Genomic DNA, 22,518 nt, shown 5'->3' with positions numbered 1-22,518 from the left:
TGAATGTTCAAGCGGTACCATTTGCTCCCTTCTGCACAGCTTGCAGCAACACTTCTGGCGCTGCATAGTGAACAGTGAAGCACGGTGTCTTCGTGCTGCCATCCTTTTCCTTGTCAGGCATCAAATGTGCAAACCCAAAATCCACAATCTTAATAACTGAATCTTCAGAAGAATCCTTGAACAAGAGATTCCGTGAAAAGATGTTTAGACACTAAAAATAATGTAAAAATGCCTATAAACAACTGTCCCTGCATTAAAAACCTTTCATCATAAAATTACACACAAGATACTCAACCAGTGCATGAATGTTCAAGTGGTACCATTTGCTCCCTTCTGCACAGCTTGCAGCAACACTTCTGGCGCTGCATAGTGAACAGTGAAGCACGGTGTCTTCGTGCTGCCATCCTTTTCCTTGTCAGGCATCAAATGTGCAAACCCAAAATCCACAATCTTAATAACTGAATCTTCAGAAGAATCCTTGAACAAGAGATTCCGTGAAAAGATGTTTAGATTAGAATGGCCTCGGAGAAGGATAATATCTGAATGGAATAAATTCATACTTTTTATTATAAAGGCCATACAAATGATGGAGATCAATAATATTCCATGCAATAAATTCTTTAAAATAAGCAGATGGAAAATCAATGCAAAAAAACTTCCTTTTTTTACCTTTCCTTTCTTTTCTTTTCTGTCTATCCTCAACACCAACCCTTTTCACCCCTGTCTGGCTTTAGGTCTCCGTGAACACTGATGCTTTTCCTGTGCACGTAGTGAACTGCTGACACCAGGTTCCTCACGACGACCGAAGCCCGAGGCGAGCCTCTGTGAACCTCTCGTGTTTCCTGATCCTCTGAGGCAGCCAGCTCTCCACCTCCAAGGAGCTGCATCACAATGTAGGTGTGTGCCTGTGAAACCAACATGAATTAGATACAGGCATACAATGATTAAATGCAAGGAAAAGAAAATAATATGATCTTAAACTAATTGTTACTTAAACTGTTACTGATAAATCCTGTTGTTTTATATTGTAATTCTACACAGTAAAAATATAGATTTGAAAATATACTTTGTAAAACTCAGTAACTTCCACTACAGCCCATTAAACTAGAACCATGAAAACATCCTTGAAAACCCCAGTAACTTGCACTACAGCCTGTTAGACTAGAACCATGAAAACACCCTTGAAAATCCTAGTAACTTCCACTACACCCTGTTAAACAAAAACCATGAAAACACCCTTGAAAACCCCAGTAACTTCCACTACACCCTGTTAAACAAGAACCATGAAAAACACCCTTGAAAACCTCAGTAACTTCCACTACACCCTGTTAAACTCGAACCATGAAAACACCCTTGAAAACACACACACAGGCAACCCTTTCCCGGCCACACACACACACAAACCCTCTCCAACACACACACACACACACACACACACACACACACACACACACACACAAACCCCAGAACACACCATACCTAATTGGCAGTTGCTTTTTCAGTTCCAGTCTTAACACTTCGCATAAACCCTCTCTGTGTAACTGCCATGACCAGGCCCAGGAAGGAAAACTTGCGGTCCTGCGCCAACGAGTCGTAACTATGCTTGTGGTGGGTCGCGAAGATCAGCGTTAACTCCAGGCTGGAATACAGGAACAGGTAGAGGAAGTAAACTCGGCTAAATTGTATTAATTTCATGCGTTCTACAGAGAGAGAGAAAGACAGATGTTTATGAATGAAGGGAGAGGAGGAGGAGGAGGAACGGGAGGTAGTGTGTGTGTGTGTGTGTGTGTGTGTGTGTGTATGAATGAAGGGAGAGGAGGAGGAGGAGGAACAGGAGGTGGTAATAATAATAATAATAATAATAATAATAAACGGTTTATTATTTAGGCAGTTGACAAACTGAAAATGTACATAGGGGATGGGGAAAAACTTAACATTAATCCTAAAGGTAAGTCTAATCTAGGAGGGAAATAATATTGATTGATGGCTCGCACCATGGTGGGAATCGCACTGAGTCTGTACCGGTCCGTGCGCGGCGCCTTCAGGGGCGTTATTCTGTTGTGGTGTCTGGTGGCACGGACCGGGCGAGGCGCATCGGGCGGCAGCATGTTTCTGAGACGCGGATGATGCAGTAGTCCCCTTCCAAACTTCTCCAGAGCCTCTCGGTGCCTGGTGGATATTCTGGACAGACTCAGGGTGTGTGTGTGTGTGTGTGTGTGTGTGTGTGTGTGTGTGTGTGTGTGTGTGTGTGTGTGTGTGTGTGTGTGTGTGTGTGTGTGTTTGTGTTTCAGGAGTAAACATAAGGGAATATTTGCTAGTACACACACACACACACACACACACACACACAATACTACAAACACGAACAAACACACAATACTGAACATACAAACACACACACACACACCTTCTCTGCCCAGGCCCTTGACACAGCTGACGGAGAACAGAGCCCTAGGATTGATCACCTCCCAAGCCTCGGTCAAACTGGCACCGATGTCCCTCCTCCTTCTGCCCTGCAGTGGAAGAACAAGACACAAATCTGACTCACACACGACGAGACAACAGCGAACGTAAACAAACAGTGTTGCCAACTCAGGGAAAGGGAGTTTTACTGTACAAGGGATAAAATACAAGTGAATCACCATGGAAACACCCTTTGAAAACCCACAGTAACTTCCACTACAGCCTTGATAACACTACTTACCCTAGATCACCCCCAAACACCCCTATATAACCCTGAAACACCACCAAGACACCATTAAACACCCCAAAACAAACTATTTACCTCAAAACACTTGCAAAACACTCCCAAAACAAAATTAAACACCCCAAAACACACTATTTACCTCAAAACACTTGCAAAACACTCTCAAAACACCATTAAACACCCCAAAACACACTATTTACCTCAAAAACTTGCAAAACACTCCAAAAACACCATTAAACATCCAAAAACAGACAATTTACCTCAAAACACTTGAAAAAAACACCCCCAAAACACCTCCAAAACCCCAATAATACCCAAAAAAAGACAATTTACCTCAAAACACTTGAAAAAACACCTCCAAAACCCCAATAATACCCAAAAAAGACAATTTACCTCAAAACACTTGCAAAATCACCCCCAAAACATCTCCAAAACCCAAAAAATACCCAAAAAAGACAATTTACCTCAAAACACATGCAAAAACACCCCCAAAACACCTCCAAAACCCCAATAATACCCAAAAAACAGACAAAAACAGACAAATATACCCAAAAACAGACAATTTACCTCAAAACACTTGAAAAAACACCCCAAAACACCTCCAAAACACCCCAAAATATCTCAAAACATTCCTAAACACACAAACAGGAGTGTAATGAATTAATAAGTGAAAGAAAGCAAGAGAATGTAAACAAACAGATGATAATGAAAAGAAAAGTGATTTAAATGAGATTGTTAAGATGTTTTGATGGTTTATGGTAAGGAAAATGAGAGAAAGGGTTTGTAATGATGACAGAAAGGAAGGAATAAGAGGAAAAAGTAAAGAAATGAGGAAAGGAAAGAGAAAATGATGCTTTACTCACAATGCACCTCTCTTTAACAACATTCAGAGACACAAGGAAATACAAACAAATTACAAAATAAGCAAAGAAAGAAAAAATGAAAGGAAAAAAAAAATAAGCAAAAATTATACAAAAACAAAAAAAATATACATAATAAAAAAAATAAATGAGACACACACACACACACACACACACACACACACACACACACACACACACACACACACACACAAACACACACACACACACACACCTCAGGCAGCGATTCCTGGAAGAAGACAGCAAAGAATATTATGTTAGCCACAGTGAGAGTGCGTGCGTAGACAGCCGAGGCCGCGAATAAGTCACACAGGAGAGCTGAGAGGAATACAAGCCGCTGGTGTTGTGCTTGGAGTAACAGTCGAGGAGAGCAGAAGACACGGGCAGCACCACCTTCAAGCCTAGCAGGTCCAGGATCAGACTGCCGAATAACACCTTGCTTGTCCGTGCGTTCCTCTGTGGGTGTTAGGTTAGGTTAGGTTACGTTAGGTTAAGTGAGGTTAGGTTATGTTAGGTTAAGTGAGGTTAGGTTAAGTGAGGTTAGGTTAGGTTAAGTTACGTTAGGTTAGGTTAAGTGAGGTTAAGTGAGGTTACGTTAAGTTAAGTTAGGTTAGGTTAGGTTAAAATAGGTTAGGTTAAAAGAGGTTAGGTTAAGTTAGGTTAGGTTAGGTTAAGTTAAGTTAGGTTAAGTTATGTTAGGTTAAAAGAGGTTAGGCTAAGTTATGTTACGTTAAGTTAGCTTATGTTAGGTTAGGTTAGGTTAAGTGAGGTCTTTTTTATCTTTTATTTTTTCTCAGTATTTTTTTCTTATTGTACTTAGTTCCCTTTGACCAGTGTCCCTCCTATATATACAAAAAATAAAACAAAATAAATAAATAAATAAATAAAGTAAAACAAGAACATTTTTACGACTTTAAATCATTTTCCCGACACACTTGTGCATGGAGGCAGTGTTGCACGAGTGTTGAGTGACAAATATTGCATCTCAGCTTAGCAACACACACCAACACACACCAACACAACACCCTGCTCACCTTCTCCTTGATGTCCGCAGCCTGTACTGCCCCTCTGTCCCTGCCGTCCACCTCACCACCACTGCCGCCGCCACCGCCATCGCTGCCGCCAACTTGCTTGCCGGATCAGAGGGTTGCCGTTGCTCTGAAAGTTACATTAGGTTTGGTTAAGTGGGGCCGTGGGAAGAGGATGTAGGTTAGGTTAGGTTTGGTTAGGCTAGGTTATGTTAGGTTTGGATAGGTTTCTTTAGGTTAGGTTAGGTTAGGTTAGGTTAGGTTAGGTAAGGCTTGGCTAGGTTAGGCTTGCTTAGGTAAGGTTTGGCTAGGTTAGGTTAGGTTAGGTTAGGTTAGGTTAGGTAAGGCTTGGCTAGGTTAGGCTTGCTTAGGTAAGGTTTGGCTAGGTTAGGTTAGGTTAGGTAAGGCTTGGCTAGGTTAGGCTTGCTTAGGTAAGGTTTGGCTAGGTTAGAATTGCTTAGGTTAGGTTAGGTAAAGTTTGGTTAGGCCAGCTTGGGATTAAGACACGAGATAGCCAGTCTTTGGGAGGAGGAAGCACCAGACACAAGTTAGGGTAGGCTTCTTTGGGTTAGGCTTGGTTTGATTAGGGTCAGCTGAGGAGTGTGAAGCTCCACCACGTTAGGTTAAATTTGAGGTAATATTTTAGTCATTTTCTCTCTCACCACCAAAATTTTCCCACTGTGTAAACTTTGTTAATATTTTTTATCTGAAGGCTACAAAACACATCACTCGCTTTCCATCCCAGACCCCTAAACACCACCCCTTTCTTCCTTCCTTAGCATCAGCCAGCCAGCCTCTTTGGACTTAAATGAAGGAAACTTTTAAACACGTAGATATAATATAACATTTTCTTCTTCACACACACACACACACACACACACACACTGCTTCCGTGACGTGGGAGAGTGAGGAAGAGCGAGAAAGAGTTTTATCACCAGCTAGAAGGAAATTACCGCTTTGTTTACATCTGACAAGAGAAAACGCGGCTGTCACTTCTGTCAACGGGTAACTAATACAAAGCTGAGAGAGAGAGAGAGAGAGAGAGAGAGAGAGAGAGAGAGAGAGAGAGAGAGAGAGAGAGAGAGAGAGAGAGAGAGAGAGAGAGAGAGAGAGAGATTGTCATATAACCATTTTATACTCAAGATAATAAAAGACAGCAAGCGTTTAATTATTAATTTTCCAACTTTCTTCGCTTGCCTAAACTTTCTTCCACACTGCTGGTGGTGATGGTGGTGGTGGTCTTCCTGCTTCCCTATTTCGTCCCTCTACATTTGTATCTTAAAAGAAAAAAAGATCGTATTACTGAATCAACACCAATGAACACTTAACCTTACCTAACCTAAAGTGTACCTCTGTTTTTACCCTCTACCCATCACTACAACCTCCAGTACCTTCCCCTGCTAGGACTCCAACACCACAACACCTCGTACAGACCCAGACATCCCACACACGTGCATCTAGAAGCTTCATACATCACAACACACGCTATAACACCCCTGACACGCTTCTACTATCACAGTCCCCCCTTAAACACTCCAGAACCTTTTATTTTACCTCCAGCACACCACTTCTACCCTCAAAGACCCAGTACTTATCTGCAACATGCCTATAACATAGCCAAAACACCTCAAAAGCAACTCCAACCACACTAAAACACCTTAAAACACCTTAAACACTCTTAAACGCACAAAAAACACCCTAAACACATCGAAAGTGCACCAAAATATCCCCAAACACACTTAAAATACTCCAAAACTCACCCAAATGGACTTAAAACGCATCCAAAACACACCGTACCTACCCAAAAAACACTCAAACTCATCCACAACATCCCAAAACACACTTAAAACATCGCAAAACACTGAAAACGGCCCAAAACACACTTAAAACACCCCAAAACACCCAGACTGACATAAAATACCCACAAACGCACCCAAAATTCCCCGGTATCCACACAAAACACACCTAAACTCGTCCATAACATCCTAAAATACACTTGAAACATCACAAAACATTGAAAACAGTCCAAAACACACTTAAAGCACTCCTAAACAAGCCTAAGACACCCCAAAACACACCAGGAACGCTAAATATTGACTCAAACATCACCAAATCCCTAAAACACACACTTCAACACCCTTTCAACACCTCCAGACACACTGCAACACTCCCTAAACACCTCCAGACACACTCCAACACCTCTTAAACACACCAAATACACTGGAAGCACTGTCAGGGAAGACAAATACTACCAAGACAGACAGGGCAGCAGGGAAAATTAAGCTAAATATTGTTTTCTTAGCATTTTTCTGTTTTACCACCTCCTCTATTCCTTCTCCCTTCATCTTCCTCCTCTATTTCTCTTATTTTCTTACTCATTCTAGTCTTATCTACACGTCTGAGTCTAGAAAGACATGGAAACACCAGGAAAACACTGCAAAATACGATAAATATTACCGAGGAGACAGCGGAGCCGATCAAGGTCCCTGGTCCATGATGGCGGCCGTGACGTCACGGCAATTTTACGTACCGTAACGGATTTCATTTCGAAATTGACCCCTCGAAAAAATGGAGCTAGGCTGGAATGCCTTATATATTCTGACTTGATAAATACTTAAACAAATATCCACAATATTAAAACAGCTCTAGCCTGAGTAGTATTTAAAAAATATCCAAATTAAATATGGAAAAAGTGTTGAAATATTCGGCACAATTTAAATCATTGAAAAGTCCACAACATTTGAATTTTTAGGAACGTAAAAAATTTTAAAAAATCTGAACTATCATCTTACACCATCAAAAGTGACCTGGAACAAGAAGTAAACAAATAAAACCGAAATTGTGTAAAAACCAAGTGTTGAACCTAAATACGATTAAAAACCACTGAAAAGTCCACCTATTTTGACTCAACAACAAGATAAAACACTTTAAAACATACAAACAATTTTTTCAAGCAATGAAAAGTTAGTTACAAGCTCAAATAGAGAGACAATAACACAAAAAGTGTTGTAATAACAACTTTTAACAGGACCATAAAACATTTTTAAAGTCCACTTATTTCTCTCAACAGGAACCAAAAAACATTTTAAAAATCATAAGCAATTTTTAGAAATACAAAAGACGTAGTTAGAACGTGAAATAAAAAATCAAGTTTGTCAAAATACTGCTAAAAAAACACCCCGCATTTTCGGCAAGCAACACAAAATTGAACACAACTCAACACAAGCCACGAAAATACTTCTAAAGCAAATAATTATTTTTATAAACCATAAAAAACATGCTATACCAGCAGAATAAAGAAGTTAAGAAAAAAATAAAAAAATATTGGAACCCACAGGTTGAAGCAGGTTGGCAGAGGTAGCCAGGCATCATGGCGGCCCTTGTCAGTGGAGAGAACGGCCGCTATTTTGCCTGTTATTCTTCCATCGTAACTAAATGAGGCAATGGCAGATATATCTAGCTAGCGGATATGAAAGCCTAGTTATGTGGCTCCACTTAGTGACGTGTTAGGCTTACAATAAGTGAGAAATGAAGCAGATATTGGCGGACAAATGGGGAAGGCTGCCTCCACCTCGGCTGATAACATTAGTTAAGTGTATTTTTTTGACGTCTTTATAATTCCTGTCATGGTTAATTAGTAAGAGTTTTGTGGTGGAGGCTTGGAGCGCTTGTGGCACCGTGGAATGCTGAGTCACATCAATATATTCTTAACGAGGTGCAAAAACATGAAATACGAGGCTTAACAATAAATAAACAGTAAGATTAACCACTGACCTGACAGCCCTGTGTTGTTGTGGGTGACACGTACCGCCTATTACATCAGACTGTGCAAATTACCTGGCTGGACAAGTGGTGGGCGAGTTTCTTACCAATATTAGCCTTGGTGGCCCTGTAGGCACCTCCCGGCAGGCACCAAGCTTGAACCAGCACATCCAGGAAGCCACGCCCCTGTCACTGTCTTGTTCTGCGAAAATACATTAAATAACGCAGCAGTTTATGGCACCCTTGGAACAGAGTGCCTTGCTGTTGACGTCCGGTGCTGTGTCGTCCCACATTAAATAAAGCAGCAGTTTATGGCACCCTTTGAACACAATGCCTTTCCGTCTGGCGTGTCTGGCGTCTGGTACTGTGTCATCCCTCCCAGCCTGCTCCGCACAGTACGCACCCAAACACTTTTAGCTTTCAATAACAAGCACCAACTTCTTTTATATTGTACTAAACTAATAGAAAATTAAATATAAAGAATTATAAGCGTGTAAAAATAAATCTCAGGCCATTATAACTGTAATTGTCAAAGTATCTAGACGTTACTGATTGAAGCGCTAAATTCAAACTGGTCCTGGCGGGGCTTACGCTGCAATGTCTCGTCCCTTGTGTGGCGTAATGTGAAATCATTGAAAAACTTGTGTGAATTGAAGGCTTGGCTTAATACTGTGTTATATCTCAGCTTATCATTATTAAGTATTTACCATTTGACGTTAAAAAACAACAATACTTCACAGAGATATCCAAGTATAACAGAGGCTTCCATACTGTAGCTAATGATCAACAGAGAATTACCAGCCTTTCTCTGTGTGTCAAGGAGAGCCCTTAGGGAAACGTTCGTGTGCGTGTGTGTGTGTGTGTGTGTGTGGTATGGAAAGATATAATTGCTTAAGTACAGCCTCTCTCTCTCTCTCTCTCTCTCTCTCTCTCTCTCTCTCTCTACGTATTTTGCCTGTCTGCCCTCGTGTGTGTGTGTGTGTGTGTGTGTGTGTGTGTGTGTGTGTGTGTGTGTGTATCTCATTTATTTATTTAAGTTATTTTTCTTCTTCACGCAGATAGTAATTGACGAACACAACACACCACGTGGAGAGAAGCAAGGTGTGGAGTACCCAAGCCTCTCACAGTCCATGCTAGTAGACTCACCCTGCATGTGGAGATCTCCCAAAATGCACGGAGGTTATTCCAGAGCTGCAGGACAGAGTACTTGAGGCCATTGGTGAACAGAAAGCTGAGGTTGAACAAAGGTAGAGTAAAGATTACACTGACATTTGGGACATTGACATTGTTTGTTACCAGTATTATATTGATTCCTTTTATTTCAGCCAAGAATTGATAGCTGCCCAAGGTGTAAGCAAGATTCACAATGATGAGGTCATTGTGACGTGTGCAATGTGTCCACTGGTCTTGGCCTTCCTGACCAAGGCAGCCACACAAAGGAAATTCCACGTTATTGTTGCCGAACGTGCCCCTAAATATGATGCAAGGTGTTTTATGCGTCTCTTTCACGTCATCGTGTCTGATGTGCACAATACATAACACAGGGACTGCCACATGTAGGGGTGATGGCTTCTTGCAGCTTCCTTTATTTTATTATGTTCTTATGTTCTCAATACATCTTTTACTTGTGCAGGGTCACCCAGTGGCAAAAGCTTTATGTACTGCTGGAATTGAGACAACATTAATTCAAGACTCTGCAGTGTTCCCCATCATGTCACGTGTCAACAAGGTCATCAAAGGTCATCGTTGGCACCGAGACGGTGGTGACCAACGGAGGCATTGAGACCTTTGTTGGTGCAGCCTCTCTTGCCTCACCACCAAAGTTTTATTCTGTTTCAGTAAGTTTTATTTGTTAGTCATTATCCTGATACCTCTTTCAGTGGGGCAGTATTTGAAACATATTTACTGTTGCAAATTGAACAGGGAAGGTATCACAAAAGTACATACCATTTTATTCTCACAGAAATTCTTGATTCCAGTTTTTGATACATTCCTTTTCCACATGTTTATTTCGTGTAGGTGGATATACATTCCTCGTGTTGAGTGTTGGATGGTCCTTTCTCAAACCTCAACCTGTTGTTGTCTCATGTGGAGCTAGATACTATCAGATCAGTACCATCAGATCAGTCGGCGGTCCCGTTGATGCCGGATAAGAGGGATTTTACTGTACCCTGTTTATCTTGCACTTAGCTTTAAATAATGGCTGCTGACCATTTAAATCTCTTTTATTTCAGTCGAGGTACTGCACCATCCTACGTGTACCGGCAGCTTAGCAAACTGTACCGTCCCACTTCTTGTGATCTCTAAGGTAACAGCTTTAATCCTTGCAAATAAGGAATAAGAGAAAAGAGACACACCTGCCATTTGTACTGTTATGCTGTAGTGTTCTGTCATTTTTTTCCTCTTTTATCCTAGAACCATTTTTGGTCATTCATGTTTCTAAAAATTATTATACAAAAATGTTGAGCTTAATATGTTTGGTGTAGTTTTTTGTAACATGTGTTATTATTGTTAATGTGTGTGGTTCCCCTCAGGAAGAATGTTGCAGTATTAGCAGTAATGTTACAGCCAATGGAAGTGTCTGTATTGTGCTTTGGTGGGAGGTTAATTTGATGTATTTTTAGAGTTGTGCAGGATATTATAGCAAGCCCTCAAAATAAAGAAAATAACTATAGAAAACACTCCTTGTATTGAAAACACCACTGCAGAGAAATCTCTAATGAAACAGGAAACCCTACATTCAGTACTGTGTGGTTGTTGCAGTAACACTGAGCTAAATGCCTTTTGGATGGTTGTACACTAAAAATAATGTAAAAATGCCTATAAACAACTGTCCCTGCATTAAAAACCTTTCATCATAAAATTACACACAAGATACTCAACCAGTGCATGAATGTTCAAGCGGTACCATTTGCTCCCTTCTGCACAGCTTGCAGCAACACTTCTGGCGCTGCATAGTGAACAGTGAAGCACGGTGTCTTCGTGCTGCCATCCTTTTCCTTGTCAGGCATCAAATGTGCAAACCCAAAATCCACAATCTTAATAACTGAATCTTCAGAAGAATCCTTGAACAAGAGATTCCGTGAAAAGATGTTTAGACACTAAAAATAATGTAAAAATGCCTATAAACAACTGTCCCTGCATTAAAAACCTTTCATCATAAAATTACACACAAGATACTCAACCAGTGCATGAATGTTCAAGTGGTACCATTTGCTCCCTTCTGCACAGCTTGCAGCAACACTTCTGGCGCTGCATAGTGAACAGTGAAGCACGGTGTCTTCGTGCTGCCATCCTTTTCCTTGTCAGGCATCAAATGTGCAAACCCAAAATCCACAATCTTAATAACTGAATCTTCAGAAGAATCCTTGAACAAGAGATTCCGTGAAAAGATGTTTAGATTAGAATGGCCTCGGAGAAGGATAATATCTGAATGGAATAAATTCATACTTTTTATTATAAAGGCCATACAAATGATGGAGATCAATAATATTCCATGCAATAAATTCTTTAAAATAAGCAGATGGAAAATCAATGCAAAAAAACTTCCTTTTTTTACCTTTCCTTTCTTTTCTTTTCTGTCTATCCTCAACACCAACCCTTTTCACCCCTGTCTGGCTTTAGGTCTCCGTGAACACTGATGCTTTTCCTGTGCACGTAGTGAACTGCTGACACCAGGTTCCTCACGACGACCGAAGCCCGAGGCGAGCCTCTGTGAACCTCTCGTGTTTCCTGATCCTCTGAGGCAGCCAGCTCTCCACCTCCAAGGAGCTGCATCACAATGTAGGTGTGTGCCTGTGAAACCAACATGAATTAGATACAGGCATACAATGATTAAATGCAAGGAAAAGAAAATAATATGATCTTAAACTAATTGTTACTTAAACTGTTACTGATAAATCCTGTTGTTTTATATTGTAATTCTACACAGTAAAAATATAGATTTGAAAATATACTTTGTAAAACTCAGTAACTTCCACTACAGCCCATTAAACTAGAACCATGAAAACATCCTTGAAAACCCCAGTAACTTGCACTACAGCCTGTTAGACTAGAACCATGAAAACACCCTTGAAAATCCTAGTAACTTCCACTACACCCTGTTAAACAAAAACCATGAAAACACCCTTGAAAACCCCAGTAACTTCCACTACACCCTGTTAAACAAGAACCATGAAAAACACCCTTGAAAACCTCAGTAACTTCCACTACACCCTGTTAAACTCGAACCATGAAAACACCCTTGAAAACACACACACAGGCAACCCTTTCCCGGCCACACACACACACAAACCCTCTCCAACACACACACACACACACACACACACACACAAACCCCAGAACACACCATACCTAATTGGCAGTTGCTTTTTCAGTTCCAGTCTTAACACTTCGCATAAACCCTCTCTGTGTAACTGCCATGACCAGGCCCAGGAAGGAAAACTTGCGGTCCTGCGCCAACGAGTCGTAACTATGCTTGTGGTGGGTCGCGAAGATCAGCGTTAACTCCAGGCTGGAATACAGGAACAGGTAGAGGAAGTAAACTCGGCTAAATTGTATTAATTTCATGCGTTCTACAGAGAGAGAGAAAGACAGATGTTTATGAATGAAGGGAGAGGAGGAGGAGGAGGAACGGGAGGTAGTGTGTGTGTGTGTGTGTGTGTGTGTGTGTATGAATGAAGGGAGAGGAGGAGGAGGAGGAACAGGAGGTGGTAATAATAATAATAATAATAATAATAATAAACGGTTTATTATTTAGGCAGTTGACAAACTGAAAATGTACATAGGGGATGGGGAAAAACTTAACATTAATCCTAAAGGTAAGTCTAATCTAGGAGGGAAATAATATTGATTGATGGCTCGCACCATGGTGGGAATCGCACTGAGTCTGTACCGGTCCGTGCGCGGCGCCTTCAGGGGCGTTATTCTGTTGTGGTGTCTGGTGGCACGGACCGGGCGAGGCGCATCGGGCGGCAGCATGTTTCTGAGACGCGGATGATGCAGTAGTCCCCTTCCAAACTTCTCCAGAGCCTCTCGGTGCCTGGTGGATATTCTGGACAGACTCAGGGTGTGTGTGTGTGTGTGTGTGTGTGTGTGTGTGTGTGTGTGTGTGTGTGTGTGTGTGTGTGTGTGTGTTTGTGTTTCAGGAGTAAACATAAGGGAATATTTGCTAGTACACACACACACACACACACACACACACACACACACACACACACACACACAATACTACAAACACGAACAAACACACAATACTGAACATACAAACACACACACACACACCTTCTCTGCCCAGGCCCTTGACACAGCTGACGGAGAACAGAGCCCTAGGATTGATCACCTCCCAAGCCTCGGTCAAACTGGCACCGATGTCCCTCCTCCTTCTGCCCTGCAGTGGAAGAACAAGACACAAATCTGACTCACACACGACGAGACAACAGCGAACGTAAACAAACAGTGTTGCCAACTCAGGGAAAGGGAGTTTTACTGTACAAGGGATAAAATACAAGTGAATCACCATGGAAACACCCTTTGAAAACCCACAGTAACTTCCACTACAGCCTTGATAACACTACTTACCCTAGATCACCCCCAAACACCCCTATATAACCCTGAAACACCACCAAGACACCATTAAACACCCCAAAACAAACTATTTACCTCAAAACACTTGCAAAACACTCCCAAAACAAAATTAAACACCCCAAAACACACTATTTACCTCAAAACACTTGCAAAACACTCTCAAAACACCATTAAACACCCCAAAACACACTATTTACCTCAAAAACTTGCAAAACACTCCAAAAACACCATTAAACATCCAAAAACAGACAATTTACCTCAAAACACTTGAAAAAAACACCCCCAAAACACCTCCAAAACCCCAATAATACCCAAAAAAAGACAATTTACCTCAAAACACTTGAAAAAACACCTCCAAAACCCCAATAATACCCAAAAAAGACAATTTACCTCAAAACACTTGCAAAATCACCCCCAAAACATCTCCAAAACCCAAAAAATACCCAAAAAAGACAATTTACCTCAAAACACATGCAAAAACACCCCCAAAACACCTCCAAAACCCCAATAATACCCAAAAAACAGACAAAAACAGACAAATATACCCAAAAACAGACAATTTACCTCAAAACACTTGAAAAAACACCCCAAAACACCTCCAAAACACCCCAAAATATCTCAAAACATTCCTAAACACACAAACAGGAGTGTAATGAATTAATAAGTGAAAGAAAGCAAGAGAATGTAAACAAACAGATGATAATGAAAAGAAAAGTGATTTAAATGAGATTGTTAAGATGTTTTGATGGTTTATGGTAAGGAAAATGAGAGAAAGGGTTTGTAATGAATAGAAAGGGTTTGTAATGATGACAGAAAGGAAGGAATAAGAGGAAAAAGTAAAGAAATGAGGAAAGGAAAGAGAAAATGATGCTTTACTCACAATGCACCTCTCTTTAACAACATTCAGAGACACAAGGAAATACAAACAAATTACAAAATAAGCAAAGAAAGAAAAAATGAAAGGAAAAAAAAAATAAGCAAAAATTATACAAAAACAAAAAAAATATACATAATAAAAAAAATAAATGAGACACACACACACACACACACACACACACACACACACACACAAACACACACACACACACACACCTCAGGCAGCGATTCCTGGAAGAAGACAGCAAAGAATATTATGTTAGCCACAGTGAGAGTGCGTGCGTAGACAGCCGAGGCCGCGAATAAGTCACACAGGAGAGCTGAGAGGAATACAAGCCGCTGGTGTTGTGCTTGGAGTAACAGTCGAGGAGAGCAGAAGACACGGGCAGCACCACCTTCAAGCCTAGCAGGTCCAGGATCAGACTGCCGAATAACACCTTGCTTGTCCGTGCGTTCCTCTGTGGGTGTTAGGTTAGGTTAGGTTACGTTAGGTTAAGTGAGGTTAGGTTATGTTAGGTTAAGTGAGGTTAGGTTAAGTGAGGTTAGGTTAGGTTAAGTTACGTTAGGTTAGGTTAAGTGAGGTTAAGTGAGGTTACGTTAAGTTAAGTTAGGTTAGGTTAGGTTAAAATAGGTTAGGTTAAAAGAGGTTAGGTTAAGTTAGGTTAGGTTAGGTTAAGTTAAGTTAGGTTAAGTTATGTTAGGTTAAAAGAGGTTAGGCTAAGTTATGTTACGTTAAGTTAGCTTATGTTAGGTTAGGTTAGGTTAAGTGAGGTCTTTTTTATCTTTTATTTTTTCTCAGTATTTTTTTCTTATTGTACTTAGTTCCCTTTGACCAGTGTCCCTCCTATATATACAAAAAATAAAACAAAATAAATAAATAAATAAATAAAGTAAAACAAGAACATTTTTACGACTTTAAATCATTTTCCCGACACACTTGTGCATGGAGGCAGTGTTGCACGAGTGTTGAGTGACAAATATTGCATCTCAGCTTAGCAACACACACCAACACACACCAACACAACACCCTGCTCACCTTCTCCTTGATGTCCGCAGCCTGTACTGCCCCTCTGTCCCTGCCGTCCACCTCACCACCACTGCCGCCGCCACCGCCATCGCTGCCGCCAACTTGCTTGCCGGATCAGAGGGTTGCCGTTGCTCTGAAAGTTACATTAGGTTTGGTTAAGTGGGGCCGTGGGAAGAGGATGTAGGTTAGGTTAGGTTTGGTTAGGCTAGGTTATGTTAGGTTTGGATAGGTTTCTTTAGGTTAGGTTAGGTTAGGTTAGGTTAGGTAAGGCTTGGCTAGGTTAGGCTTGCTTAGGTAAGGTTTGGCTAGGTTAGGTTAGGTTAGGTTAGGTAAGGCTTGGCTAGGTTAGGCTTGCTTAGGTAAGGTTTGGCTAGGTTAGGTTAGGTTAGGTAAGGCTTGGCTAGGTTAGGCTTGCTTAGGTAAGGTTTGGCTAGGTTAGAATTGCTTAGGTTAGGTTAGGTAAAGTTTGGTTAGGCCAGCTTGGGATTAAGACACGAGATAGCCAGTCTTTGGGAGGAGGAAGCACCAGACACAAGTTAGGGTAGGCTTCTTTGGGTTAGGCTTGGTTTGATTAGGGTCAGCTGAGGAGTGTGAAGCTCCACCACGTTAGGTTAAATTTGAGGTAATATTTTAGTCATTTTCTCTCTCACCACCAAAATTTTCCCACTGTGTAAACTTTGTTAATATTTTTTATCTGAAGGCTACAAAACACATCACTCGCTTTCCATCCCAGACCCCTAAACACCACCCCTTTCTTCCTTCCTTAGCATCAGCCAGCCAGCCTCTTTGGACTTAAATGAAGGAAACTTTTAAACACGTAGATATAATATAACATTTTCTTCTTCACACACACACACACACACACACACACACTGCTTCCGTGACGTGGGAGAGTGAGGAAGAGCGAGAAAGAGTTTTATCACCAGCTAGAAGGAAATTACCGCTTTGTTTACATCTGACAAGAGAAAACGCGGCTGTCACTTCTGTCAACGGGTAACTAATACAAAGCTGAGAGAGAGAGAGAGAGAGAGAGAGAGAGAGAGAGAGAGAGAGAGAGAGAGAGAGAGAGAGAGAGAGAGAGAGAGAGAGAGATTGTCATATAACCATTTTATACTCAAGATAATAAAAGACAGCAAGCGTTTAATTATTAATTTTCCAACTTTCTTCGCTTGCCTAAACTTTCTTCCACACTGCTGGTGGTGATGGTGGTGGTGGTCTTCCTGCTTCCCTATTTCGTCCCTCTACATTTGTATCTTAAAAGAAAAAAAGATCGTATTACTGAATCAACACCAATGAACACTTAACCTTACCTAACCTAAAGTGTACCTCTGTTTTTACCCTCTACCCATCACTACAACCTCCAGTACCTTCCCCTGCTAGGACTCCAACACCACAACACCTCGTACAGACCCAGACATCCCACACACGTGCATCTAGAAGCTTCATACATCACAACACACGCTATAACACCCCTGACACGCTTCTACTATCACAGTCCCCCCTTAAACACTCCAGAACCTTTTATTTTACCTCCAGCACACCACTTCTACCCTCAAAGACCCAGTACTTATCTGCAACATGCCTATAACATAGCCAAAACACCTCAAAAGCAACTCCAACCACACTAAAACACCTTAAAACACCTTAAACACTCTTAAACGCACAAAAAACACCCTAAACACATCGAAAGTGCACCAAAATATCCCCAAACACACTTAAAATACTCCAAAACTCACCCAAATGGACTTAAAACGCATCCAAAACACACCGTACCTACCCAAAAAACACTCAAACTCATCCACAACATCCCAAAACACACTTAAAACATCGCAAAACACTGAAAACGGCCCAAAACACACTTAAAACACCCCAAAACACCCAGACTGACATAAAATACCCACAAACGCACCCAAAATTCCCCGGTATCCACACAAAACACACCTAAACTCGTCCATAACATCCTAAAATACACTTGAAACATCACAAAACATTGAAAACAGTCCAAAACACACTTAAAGCACTCCTAAACAAGCCTAAGACACCCCAAAACACACCAGGAACGCTAAATATTGACTCAAACATCACCAAATCCCTAAAACACACACTTCAACACCCTTTCAACACCTCCAGACACACTGCAACACTCCCTAAACACCTCCAGACACACTCCAACACCTCTTAAACACACCAAATACACTGGAAGCACTGTCAGGGAAGACAAATACTACCAAGACAGACAGGGCAGCAGGGAAAATTAAGCTAAATATTGTTTTCTTAGCATTTTTCTGTTTTACCACCTCCTCTATTCCTTCTCCCTTCATCTTCCTCCTCTATTTCTCTTATTTTCTTACTCATTCTAGTCTTATCTACACGTCTGAGTCTAGAAAGACATGGAAACACCAGGAAAACACTGCAAAATACGATAAATATTACCGAGGAGACAGCGGAGCCGATCAAGGTCCCTGGTCCATGATGGCGGCCGTGACGTCACGGCAATTTTACGTACCGTAACGGATTTCATTTCGAAATTGACCCCTCGAAAAAATGGAGCTAGGCTGGAATGCCTTATATATTCTGACTTGATAAATACTTAAACAAATATCCACAATATTAAAACAGCTCTAGCCTGAGTAGTATTTAAAAAATATCCAAATTAAATATGGAAAAAGTGTTGAAATATTCGGCACAATTTAAATCATTGAAAAGTCCACAACATTTGAATTTTTAGGAACGTAAAAAATTTTAAAAAATCTGAACTATCATCTTACACCATCAAAAGTGACCTGGAACAAGAAGTAAACAAATAAAACCGAAATTGTGTAAAAACCAAGTGTTGAACCTAAATACGATTAAAAACCACTGAAAAGTCCACCTATTTTGACTCAACAACAAGATAAAACACTTTAAAACATACAAACAATTTTTTCAAGCAATGAAAAGTTAGTTACAAGCTCAAATAGAGAGACAATAACACAAAAAGTGTTGTAATAACAACTTTTAACAGGACCATAAAACATTTTTAAAGTCCACTTATTTCTCTCAACAGGAACCAAAAAACATTTTAAAAATCATAAGCAATTTTTAAAAATACAAAAGACGTAGTTAGAACGTGAAATAAAAAATCAAGTTTGTCAAAATACTGCTAAAAAAAACACCCCGCATTTTCGGCAAGCAACACAAAATTGAACACAACTCAACACAAGCCACGAAAATACTTCTAAAGCAAATAATTATTTTTATAAACCATAAAAAACATGCTATACCAGCAGAATAAAGAAGTTAAGAAAAAAATAAAAAAATATTGGAACCCACAGGTTGAAGCAGGTTGGCAGAGGTAGCCAGGCATCATGGCGGCCCTTGTCAGTGGAGAGAACGGCCGCTATTTTGCCTGTTATTCTTCCATCGTAACTAAATGAGGCAATGGCAGATATATCTAGCTAGCGGATATGAAAGCCTAGTTATGTGGCTCCACTTAGTGACGTGTTAGGCTTACAATAAGTGAGAAATGAAGCAGATATTGGCGGACAAATGGGGAAGGCTGCCTCCACCTCGGCTGATAACATTAGTTAAGTGTATTTTTTTGACGTCTTTATAATTCCTGTCATGGTTAATTAGTAAGAGTTTTGTGGTGGAGGCTTGGAGCGCTTGTGGCACCGTGGAATGCTGAGTCACATCAATATATTCTTAACGAGGTGCAAAAACATGAAATACGAGGCTTAACAATAAATAAACAGTAAGATTAACCACTGACCTGACAGCCCTGTGTTGTTGTGGGTGACACGTACCGCCTATTACATCAGACTGTGCAAATTACCTGGCTGGACAAGTGGTGGGCGAGTTTCTTACCAATATTAGCCTTGGTGGCCCTGTAGGCACCTCCCGGCAGGCACCAAGCTTGAACCAGCACATCCAGGAAGCCACGCCCCTGTCACTGTCTTGTTCTGCGAAAATACATTAAATAACGCAGCAGTTTATGGCACCCTTGGAACAGAGTGCCTTGCTGTTGACGTCCGGTGCTGTGTCGTCCCACATTAAATAAAGCAGCAGTTTATGGCACCCTTTGAACACAATGCCTTTCCGTCTGGCGTGTCTGGCGTCTGGTACTGTGTCATCCCTCCCAGCCTGCTCCGCACAGTACGCACCCAAACACTTTTAGCTTTCAATAACAAGCACCAACTTCTTTTATATTGTACTAAACTAATAGAAAATTAAATATAAAGAATTATAAGCGTGTAAAAATAAATCTCAGGCCATTATAACTGTAATTGTCAAAGTATCTAGACGTTACTGATTGAAGCGCTAAATTCAAACTGGTCCTGGCGGGGCTTACGCTGCAATGTCTCGTCCCTTGTGTGGCTTAATGTGAAATCATTGAAAAACTTGTGTGAATTTAAGGCTTGGCTTAATACTGTGTTATATCTCAGCTTATCATTATTAAGTATTTACCATTTGACGTTAAAAAACAACAATACTTCACAGAGATATCCAAGTATAACAGAGGCTTCCATACTGTAGGTAATGATCAACAGAGAATTACCAGCCTTTCTCTGTGTGTCAAGGAGAGCCCTTAGGGAAACGTTCGTGTGCGTGTGTGTGTGTGTGTGTGTGTGGTATGGAAAGATATAATTGCTTAAGTACAGCCTCTCTCTCTCTCTCTCTCTCTCTACGTATTTTGCCTGTCTGCCCTCGTGTGTGTGTGTGTGTGTGTGTGTGTATCTCATTTATTTATTTAAGTTATTTTTCTTCTTCACGCAGATAGTAATTGACGAACACAACACACCACGTGGAGAGAAGCAAGGTGTGGAGTACCCAAGCCTCTCACAGTCCATGCTAGTAGACTCACCCTGCATGTGGAGATCTCCCAAAATGCACGGAGGTTATTCCAGAGCTGCAGGACAGAGTACTTGAGGCCATTGGTGAACAGAAAGCTGAGGTTGAACAAAGGTAGAGTAAAGATTACACTGACATTTGGGACATTGACATTGTTTGTTACCAGTATTATATTGATTCCTTTTATTTCAGCCAAGAATTGATAGCTGCCCAAGGTGTAAGCAAGATTCACAATGATGAGGTCATTGTGACGTGTGCAATGTGTCCACTGGTCTTGGCCTTCCTGACCAAGGCAGCCACACAAAGGAAATTCCACGTTATTGTTGCCGAACGTGCCCCTAAATATGATGCAAGGTGTTTTATGCGTCTCTTTCACGTCATCGTGTCTGATGTGCACAATACATAACACAGGGACTGCCACATGTAGGGGTGATGGCTTCTTGCAGCTTCCTTTATTTTATTATGTTCTTATGTTCTCAATACATCTTTTACTTGTGCAGGGTCACCCAGTGGCAAAAGCTTTATGTACTGCTGGAATTGAGACAACATTAATTCAAGACTCTGCAGTGTTCCCCATCATGTCACGTGTCAACAAGGTCATCAAAGGTCATCGTTGGCACCGAGACGGTGGTGACCAACGGAGGCATTGAGACCTTTGTTGGTGCAGCCTCTCTTGCCTCACCACCAAAGTTTTATTCTGTTTCAGTAAGTTTTATTTGTTAGTCATTATCCTGATACCTCTTTCAGTGGGGCAGTATTTGAAACATATTTACTGTTGCAAATTGAACAGGGAAGGTATCACAAAAGTACATACCATTTTATTCTCACAGAAATTCTTGATTCCAGTTTTTGATACATTCCTTTTCCACATGTTTATTTCGTGTAGGTGGATATACATTCCTCGTGTTGAGTGTTGGATGGTCCTTTCTCAAACCTCAACCTGTTGTTGTCTCATGTGGAGCTAGATACTATCAGATCAGTACCATCAGATCAGTCGGCGGTCCCGTTGATGCCGGATAAGAGGGATTTTACTGTACCCTGTTTATCTTGCACTTAGCTTTAAATAATGGCTGCTGACCATTTAAATCTCTTTTATTTCAGTCGAGGTACTGCACCATCCTACGTGTACCGGCAGCTTAGCAAACTGTACCGTCCCACTTCTTGTGATCTCTAAGGTAACAGCTTTAATCCTTGCAAATAAGGAATAAGAGAAAAGAGACACACCTGCCATTTGTACTGTTATGCTGTAGTGTTCTGTCATTTTTTTCCTCTTTTATCCTAGAACCATTTTTGGTCATTCATGTTTCTAAAAATTATTATACAAAAATGTTGAGCTTAATATGTTTGGTGTAGTTTTTTGTAACATGTGTTATTATTGTTAATGTGTGTGGTTCCCCTCAGGAAGAATGTTGCAGTATTAGCAGTAATGTTACAGCCAATGGAAGTGTCTGTATTGTGCTTTGGTGGGAGGTTAATTTGATGTATTTTTAGAGTTGTGCAGGATATTATAGCAAGCCCTCAAAATAAAGAAAATAACTATAGAAAACACTCCTTGTATTGAAAACACCACTGCAGAGAAATCTCTAATGAAACAGGAAACCCTACATTCAGTACTGTGTGGTTGTTGCAGTAACACTGAGCTAAATGCCTTTTGGATGGTTGTACACTAAAAATAATGTAAAAATGCCTATAAACAACTGTCCCTGCATTAAAAACCTTTCATCATAAAATTACACACAAGATACTCAACCAGTGCATGAATGTTCAAGCGGTACCATTTGCTCCCTTCTGCACAGCTTGCAGCAACACTTCTGGCGCTGC

The 22,518-nt window shown here is 40.8% G+C and overlaps 4 long non-coding RNA genes across 22 annotated transcripts; 2 read left to right on the top strand and 2 right to left on the bottom strand.

Annotated features, from left to right (window-relative positions):
• Positions 1 to 549: 549 nt before the first annotated feature.
• Positions 550 to 8,779, bottom strand: LOC135114173 (uncharacterized). Of its 9 annotated transcripts, none has more exons than XR_010275378.1 (8): positions 8,391 to 8,760; positions 5,814 to 5,893; positions 4,623 to 4,746; positions 3,803 to 4,044; positions 2,408 to 2,513; positions 1,995 to 2,169; positions 1,480 to 1,639; positions 550 to 905 (listed from the first exon to the last, which is right to left on the bottom strand). It is a non-coding gene; the product is annotated as an uncharacterized LOC135114173 (long non-coding RNA). The 9 variants fall into 9 exon arrangements; XR_010275377.1 differs by having other exon boundaries at positions 8,486 to 8,759; XR_010275376.1 differs by lacking the exon at positions 5,814 to 5,893 and having other exon boundaries at positions 8,486 to 8,779.
• On the top strand, positions 8,636 to 11,057 carry LOC135114187 (uncharacterized). 2 transcript variants are annotated; one of them, XR_010275425.1, is made up of 5 exons: positions 8,636 to 8,773; positions 9,437 to 9,625; positions 9,704 to 9,865; positions 10,012 to 10,216; positions 10,613 to 11,057. It is a non-coding gene; the product is annotated as an uncharacterized LOC135114187 (long non-coding RNA). The 2 variants fall into 2 exon arrangements; XR_010275424.1 differs by having other exon boundaries at positions 10,012 to 11,057.
• Positions 11,058 to 11,817: 760 nt separating this feature from the next.
• On the bottom strand, positions 11,818 to 20,007 carry LOC135114171 (uncharacterized). Of its 9 annotated transcripts, none has more exons than XR_010275360.1 (8): positions 19,619 to 19,987; positions 17,041 to 17,120; positions 15,877 to 16,000; positions 15,057 to 15,298; positions 13,662 to 13,767; positions 13,245 to 13,419; positions 12,732 to 12,891; positions 11,818 to 12,173 (listed from the first exon to the last, which is right to left on the bottom strand). It is a non-coding gene; the product is annotated as an uncharacterized LOC135114171 (long non-coding RNA). The 9 variants fall into 9 exon arrangements; XR_010275359.1 differs by having other exon boundaries at positions 19,714 to 19,987; XR_010275358.1 differs by lacking the exon at positions 17,041 to 17,120 and having other exon boundaries at positions 19,714 to 20,007.
• On the top strand, positions 19,864 to 22,243 carry LOC135114178 (uncharacterized). Of its 2 annotated transcripts, XR_010275407.1 has the most exons (5): positions 19,864 to 20,001; positions 20,623 to 20,811; positions 20,890 to 21,051; positions 21,198 to 21,402; positions 21,799 to 22,243. It is a non-coding gene; the product is annotated as an uncharacterized LOC135114178 (long non-coding RNA). The 2 variants fall into 2 exon arrangements; XR_010275406.1 differs by having other exon boundaries at positions 21,198 to 22,243.
• The last annotated feature ends 275 nt before the right edge of the window (positions 22,244 to 22,518 follow it).

Source organism: Scylla paramamosain, chromosome 27 (assembly GCF_035594125.1).
Source record: "Scylla paramamosain isolate STU-SP2022 chromosome 27, ASM3559412v1, whole genome shotgun sequence".
NCBI lineage: Eukaryota > Metazoa > Arthropoda > Malacostraca > Decapoda > Portunidae > Scylla > Scylla paramamosain.
This window is presented reverse-complemented; position numbering and strand designations above follow the sequence as displayed.